This window comes from Chelonia mydas, chromosome 1 (assembly GCF_015237465.2).
Source record: "Chelonia mydas isolate rCheMyd1 chromosome 1, rCheMyd1.pri.v2, whole genome shotgun sequence".
Classification (NCBI taxonomy): Eukaryota; Metazoa; Chordata; order Testudines; family Cheloniidae; genus Chelonia; species Chelonia mydas.
Genome location: NC_057849.1, coordinates 64,297,316 through 64,304,623, shown reverse-complemented (window position 1 = coordinate 64,304,623; position 7,308 = coordinate 64,297,316). Strand labels below are relative to the sequence as shown.

Genomic DNA, 7,308 nt, shown 5'->3' with positions numbered 1-7,308 from the left:
TAGGGATTAGGGCATGCTGTTAGGGCCTGTACCTTGTTAACTGCTGGTTTCATAAGGCTGCCTCCTACACGGTACCCTAGATAGGTTGCTTCATCAACGGCTAACCTATATTTTTCAGGGTTGGCCATAGGTTCCGCATCCTAGAGGGCTTTTAACACTGCCTTTAAGTGCTGTAGGTGGTCTTCCTAGGTGGGACTATAGATGTTGATGTCACCTATGTAGTCTCCAGCATCTTGATGGTGGGGGCTGAGGATCCTATTTATAAGCATTGGAAAGTTGCAGCAGCTCCGTGAAGGCTAAAAGGCATAGTCTTGAATTCAAAGTGCCCCAAGGGGGTGAGGAAGTTTGGTTTGTTTTTTTTTCCTTGCAAGACAGGGAATAAAGGAATCTGCCAAATAACCTTCTGTTCAGTCGATAGTTGCTGAGAATTATACCCGGTAGGTCACGCACAGGAACTGCTGCAAATTATACCCAATAGGTCACGCACAGTTCGAGTCTAGGCTGAGGCACATGAACAAAGTCCACAACTGCAGAGTTCCCAAAGATACTAAGTTTATTACGCTCGAGCGTGGTGCCCCCCTGCTAATCAGGAGGGGACCCCGCATGCAGGTTATACAAAGATTATATACCTTTTAGCAAAGCATGTTGCCCTCGTGCATCGGAAACCTTAGCCAATAGACAAACCCTTCCCTTATCTACCACCTATCCCTGCTAGGTACATTCCCCATGCTAAACCATTACTTCAGCTACATTAGATGGTCCTAAAGCAATGCATCAGTAACTTTTCTTATCAGGATGGGAGGCCCACATCAAGGCCAGGAGGCAGGGAGTTAGGAACAGACAAAGAACAGAAACCGGGAGTTAAAACAGGCTGGAAACAAGGGGGGGAGGATTTTCACAGGAATGCAGTATCTGAGAAACACTCCTCCTGGTGCATGATGTGCTTGCTTTTAGACAATGGTGGGCCCCAAACCAAAATGGAGTCACATATGCTAACTTTTCCTTAGCAAAAGTGCTCAGGTTCTTCACCAGTCCCAGCCACTCTAGTAACTTTTCTACCCTTGGCATTGGGTAGGCATCAAATTTTGAGATGGAATTAACCCTCACAAGGTCAATGCAAAATCAAATTGAACTGTCCAGTTTGGGAATGATAACTATAGGGCTTCTCCATTCACTTTTGAATTCTACAATTGCCCCCATCTCTAGCATCACTTGCACTTCCTCTTGGACTGTATCCCACATCCCTTGTGGGCAGTGTTCTAGGGTTCTCCCTGACTAGTTGGCCTAGGGTTGTCTCTAGGATGTTGAACAAAACTGAGTTCTCCCTAGGTGGGTGGAGAATACAGTCACAAAGTCCTCAATCATTTGGATGAGCTGCTTCCTTTGCACAAGAGAGAGCCCTCTTCCCCCCAGTATTGTTGTCAGCTCTTGACAACTGGGTACTTGGGGGCCTAATTCAGGTTCTATCAGAGAGGGAGTTATCAGCAGGGCCTCCTGCATCTTCCACTCTATAAGAAGTTTCATATGATGGATCTTAGTTTCTTTTCCCCTTCCAGGTAGTCTTATCTCATAGTCCACTGGTCCTACCTACTGTAGCAGAAAGACACAGTCACCCAGGTGGAAAGTCCATAGTCTTGCCCCTCTATTATAATTTCATTCCTGTGTGTGTTGGACCTTTCTAAAATTCTCTCTGGTGAAAAACCCTATGTTCCCTGAGTTGTTCTCTTAGCTGTAAGACCTATTGGGTTGTTCCTAAGGCCACTACGTCCTGTTCCTCCCAATCTTCTCATAGCAAGTCCAAGATTCCCCATGGTTGGTGACCATAAAGCAGCTGAAATGGAGAGAACCCTGTAGAGGCTTGCTGGACCTCCTTTATGGCAAACAGGAGTGGTGGGAATAGCCAATTACACTGTTTGGGGTTGTCTCTGACAAACCGCCTCAACATTCCCTTTCACATCATCTTAAACTATTCTACTAGGCCATTAGTCTGCGGGTGGTACACCAAGATCTTCAGGGACTTGGCCTTCAGAAAGGAGCATAATTCACTCATCATCTGGGAGACTAAGTTAGTCCCTTGAGCTGTAAATATTTTATGGGGAAATCCCATGCATGAGAAGAGATTCAAGACCTGTGGCAGTATCACCACAGCTTTCACAGAGTGCAGAGGAATAGTCTCCGGGGACCTGGTTGTGCAGTTGTTGATCTGTAGTGTATACTGCTGCCCCAGTGCAGTTTTTTCTAGGGCCCCAATCATGTTCATGCCAATTCTCTTGAAGGGTGTCTCAATCAAGGGCAGATGGTCCAAGGATGCCTTTTGGGATCCCTTTGCCACTGGCTAGCTGACACTCTAGACAGGAGGAACAGTATTCTCTCATCATTATGCACACGTGGCCAGTAGAATTGGGCTAATACAAGAGACAATGTGTTCTCTCTTCCCAGGTGCCCAGCACATGAGATATTTTGTACAAGCTTGCCACCCCGGTTTTCTGATCCTTTCCCATTGATACAAGCAGACTTTCTAGAGTTTAAAATGTAAATACTGCTCACCCCACTGATGGTCTGTTACTTCATTATTTACGGAGGCCAGTTGTTCATATGCACAGCTCAGCGTAAGGTTGTTCCTCTGTTCTTGTGTGAAATTCCTGCTCTGTATGAGGGCTTCCAAGTCCTGACTGCTTACCTCTTCTTTCCCTGGTGCGGGGGGGGGGGGGGGTGGTTGGCAGCCATGTTGCTCAGGATGTTCCTTCCTCCGGGTCATCGTCTTTCCCAAGGCTCCAGGGAACTGGCTGTAATGATTGGCCTGGGTTCTCACTCACTACCAGGGCTTATGCATTAAAGACCTGCCAGGAAAAGGTCCACAGGAATAGCATTTGAATGGACTGGCACCACTGGCATCTTTCCTAGGTGAGGGTGAGCCTGGTCATGGGCTGGTGGCTGGACCCTGGTCTGAGAGTCCCGCTCCAGTTCTTTGAGGTGCCTAGTCATCCCACTGGCAGTGCTGTAGTTGCACCCCGCCCCCTGACCTCCCTTGGACTAAAAAGCGGCCTGACCATTTGGGAGGACCCCTTTGGGGCCAGGGCCCTCACAGGGATAATTACTGATCCTGTGTCACACTCCTGGGGCTCTTGCCAGTCTTTTACCCACCCTGGCAATGCCTTGGGTGATTGTGCCTTTAGTTATCCTTTGACTTCTATAAAATCCTCCATTAGCCTTGCCACTTCTGATAACATCCCCAGGCAGTGCCATAGTACCCACTTTCATGGGAAATATCTTTATAAATTGTTCTCTCATAATGGCCTTGACCACTTGGGCCCCTGATTGTACCTCCAGATGGAGCTAGTCCCAACGTATTCTCTCAACCAGTACACTACTATTTGGGGTCTCACTCCCTGGGGTAGCTTTCACATCTAAACCATTGGTGGTAAGTCTCTTCAGAGATACCCAAATAGTTCAAAATGTCAGACTGTACTAGTTTGTAGTCTTTTGCCCACTTCAAGTCCAGATTATGATAGGCCACCTATGCCAGACTCAAGTATGGGGCCAAAATCAAAGCCCATTGCTCTGGGGGCCACTGGGCTGCTAGTGCCACCTTCTCAAATGTAACTTGGAAGGCTTCAGGATCATTGTCCAGCCCCATCTTGGTTAGCTTCACTGGTACTACTGTGGGACAGAAGCATGACTCCCTGGATATGTAGGGCCAGCACTATCTGGTGTATCATTTCCTTTTGAAACTCGTGGTGCTGGGCCATCAGTTCCCTCAGCAGCTGTTATTGCTGTGTGGTCTGGATTTGCTGCTGAGTGGTTCACTGTTGCAGCAATTGCTGTTGGAACTGCTATTGCTGAGCAACGTGCTGCTGCATCTCCGCTAACCTCTTATAGCACTGCTCTGGTTCCATCTGGCATGGAGCAGCTGAGCTGTATCCCCTCTAATGCTTTTCTAAAATCCCTTGTATTATGGTTCTGCCCGCATTCTCCCTCGAGTTCCCTCCAGATCCTGTTTCAAGTAGTTTAGAATGTCATCCTCCCCTTCCCAAGTTCGTAGCATATGAATAAAATAGACAAAAGAAAAGTCCTCTCCCCTCTCTTATGAGAGAGGAGAATCAGAGTGAAAACTAAGAAAAGCAAAGGTGGTCTGTCTTCCAGGCAGTTGTTCTGGATTCAGCTCTTTCTGCTTGGTCTATCAGAGGATCTATTGTCTTTTAGTCAGGTCTATTTCCAGCCCCTCCTCTTGAGGCATACTGCTCTGCAATTGTCCACTGCAGCTTCAGGACCGGTGAGGCCTGTAACTGTCTCCCTTTTGGCTGACCTGTCTCTATTGTCAGCAGTCTCTGAGGTGGAACAGCCCTTCTTCTATTCACCACCCCTTCCTGTATCAGGTTTTCCCTTTTTAAGCTCCCCTAGCTCCAGGAAGAACAAGCCTTGCAGGTGCACCTCATTAGAGCAGAACAGGCCCAGAAGAGCTCATTAGTCTCACCTCCACCAGAGTTTTGCATTCAAAGGCCATTAACTCAGGTTCTGTGTGAAGGACAGGGGAAAAACTTCACTGGTTCAGAATAAACATACTACTGTGCACGGTGATTCAGCTCACATTGTTCACACAGGGGGAAAAAAAATTATAACTTTAATGTAGTGTACCCCTTTCCTCTGCTCTAAATATTTCAAATTCACACACTAAACAAATTTGATTAAACCAAAAATCCGTCAGCTGAGTTGGTAGACTTCCATTAGAGTATTACTGCTTGGAAGTATTATTTCCAGTAGTATGTTTATCTTTCTAATGGCAAATCTGATCCTAGGTGTTTGTAAAACTGCTCTTTTTAAAGTATAAGAGCAAACTAAAGTTCCACTTCATTATATTGTATGAACAAACAAACCTAAGACCAGACAGGTTTTTATGTCTGACATTTAAACACTATATAAAGCATATGTGCCTGTCTGAGTCGTCAAGAGTAACAGAGATCAGTATAAAAGATAGGCACCAACTCCGTCGGTGCTCCAGGGGTCAAGCACCCATGGAAATAAATAGAGGATGCTCAGCACCTACCAGCAATTGTGGTTCCTGGCCCCCACTGAGTTTTGTACCTGAGGTCTGCTCGCAGGGCATGCCCTAGCCCCAGAGGGATCTTGAGTGTGGAATTTGATAACTTCTGTGCTGCTAACAGTTTTTGCCCTTGGGGCAGGGAGTTTGTTTATAAACAGAGGCAGGGTGATTATGATATCAAAAGGCTTGCCATAAAATTAAATTAAGGATGGTTAGATGACCATTGCCAGGCACTCTAGTTAAGATAGGAAACAAAGGGTAGGAATAAATGGTCCATTTTCAGAACGAAGAAAAGTAAATAGTGGTGTCCCCCAGGAGCCTGTATCAGGACCAGTGCTATTCAACATATTCATAAGTGATCTGGGAAAAGGGGTAAAAAAGTGAGGTGGCAAAATTTACAGATGGTACAAAATTACTCAAAATAGTTAAGTCCAAACTGAAAAATGTTAGAAAGGGATCTCACAAAACGGGGTGACTTGGCAATAAAATGGCAGACCAAATTCAATGTTAAATGCAAAGTAGTGAACATGACAAAATATAATCCCAACTATACATACAAAATGATGGGATCTGTTATCTATCAAGAAACAGATCTTGGAGTTATCTGTAGTACTCTGGAAGCACTATGCTTCCAGAGTACTGCAAATTTATAAGAATCCTTCTCACTGTGCCTGTATCAGCCTGAACTGTGGAACACTCATTCTCCGTCTTCAGAAGGCTTAAAAATGATCTCCAGTCATCAATGGGACAGAATCAGCTGAATAATGTAGCTGTCCTTAACGTGCATCAAGTCTATACCAGGGAACTAGATGTAAATAAGATTGTTGACAGTTATCCAGAAAGCTACAGTGATACGTAATGTCTTTAAACTGGGATGTTGGTGAAGACAGCTTGTAGATGATTGCAATGATTTTAATATACTGTAATTCAAGATAAGGTAATTATGTAGTTCCTAACAATTTAATCATTATTAAAATAAACATACCAATGATAGACACACATTCAATAACTAGACTATGAAAGAAGTGTATAAATATGCTGAAAATAGCCTCCCCCGAAAAAACTGGCAGAGCCCCCCCTCACCCCAGACACACACACCTCTTCAAAAGTACCCACCAACAAAACCAAAAGTCGGCACCTATGGTATAAAATGATCCTGCTCTACATTAATTTCACTAGCACCTAAAAAGGACAATGCATAATGGGAGATGGCTTGAAGCAGTGAAGACCGGTGATTGCAGATCACAATGTTGTAAACTGTTGTATCGGATATAATTTAGTTGCTGAGGCTGATTCTTACACAGATTTTGCAGAAAAAAAAAAGTGGGGGCAGAAGCCAAGTTTTACAGCGATATTGACTGGAAAGGCAATATATCCCATTAGAGAAATTTTGGAAATAGTTAATTGGAGGTTGGGAAACAATGTTATTCATACAGTTTGCATACATTTGATAGTGCAAAGAGAAGAAAACAAATGTATTTGGTAGATATGTAAAACGGGAAACACTGTGATTGATTGTCCTTTCACAGTGGTTTTCATGACGTTATCTTCACTGGTGTTAGTCCTGATTCAAATTTCTTATTAGAGGAGAATGACCCAGGGGATCAGATCCTTGGTACCAGCCATTTATGCCCAGCACAGTTCATAGATGGATGGAGAGGGGAGGGGCAAAGGTAAAGCACCTTTGTGGCTCCCCGATCCAGGGTTGCTCTAATTTGCACTCACTGTAAGGGAATGTTGCGGCAGCTAAAGATCACCAGGGTACAAGGATAGTCCAGCTACAGCTCCTTGACAACTCTCTCCAGATATCTCTTCCTTAGCTATGCTCCACAAGCCAGGAGCTGACTCAGTACCAGTGGAAGTTGTCTGTAAAGGAAACGATGAGTAAGCCCCTCAAATTGACTTTAACATTTGGTTTATTGTGTTCAGTGATCTCACCTAATGTATGTTTGTCACATTTGCACAGCTAGATTTTTCTATATAAATTCTTCTTCAATTGGGATTTCAGACAGATTCTAGTATGAGGTAAATATTCCCTTTTAACTTATCAAATGATAGCAAAGACTTACATGTAGCACTTAGAATTGGATAGTTCCTGATTTTCTTATGAAAGATCAGTAATCTACCCTCTGAGATTAAAGAGTTGATAGAACAATCTCTCAAAAGGAAGCCAAGATGCAAAAGGGGGAAAAAAAGATGATCAATTAATGATTAATCAATAGCCTCCCTTTCCCAGAATGAAAGCACAATAATATAAGCAGAAGAAA

The 7,308-nt window shown here is 44.2% G+C and overlaps 1 long non-coding RNA gene across 1 annotated transcript; it reads right to left on the bottom strand.

Moving 5' to 3' along the window:
* Nucleotides 1-1,017: 1,017 nt before the first annotated feature.
* Nucleotides 1,018-6,948, bottom strand: LOC122462030. Its single transcript, XR_006284354.1, has 3 exons — nucleotides 6,767-6,948; nucleotides 2,681-2,840; nucleotides 1,018-1,587 (listed from the first exon to the last, which is right to left on the bottom strand). It is a non-coding gene; the product is annotated as an uncharacterized LOC122462030 (long non-coding RNA).
* Nucleotides 6,949-7,308: the final 360 nt, after the last annotated feature.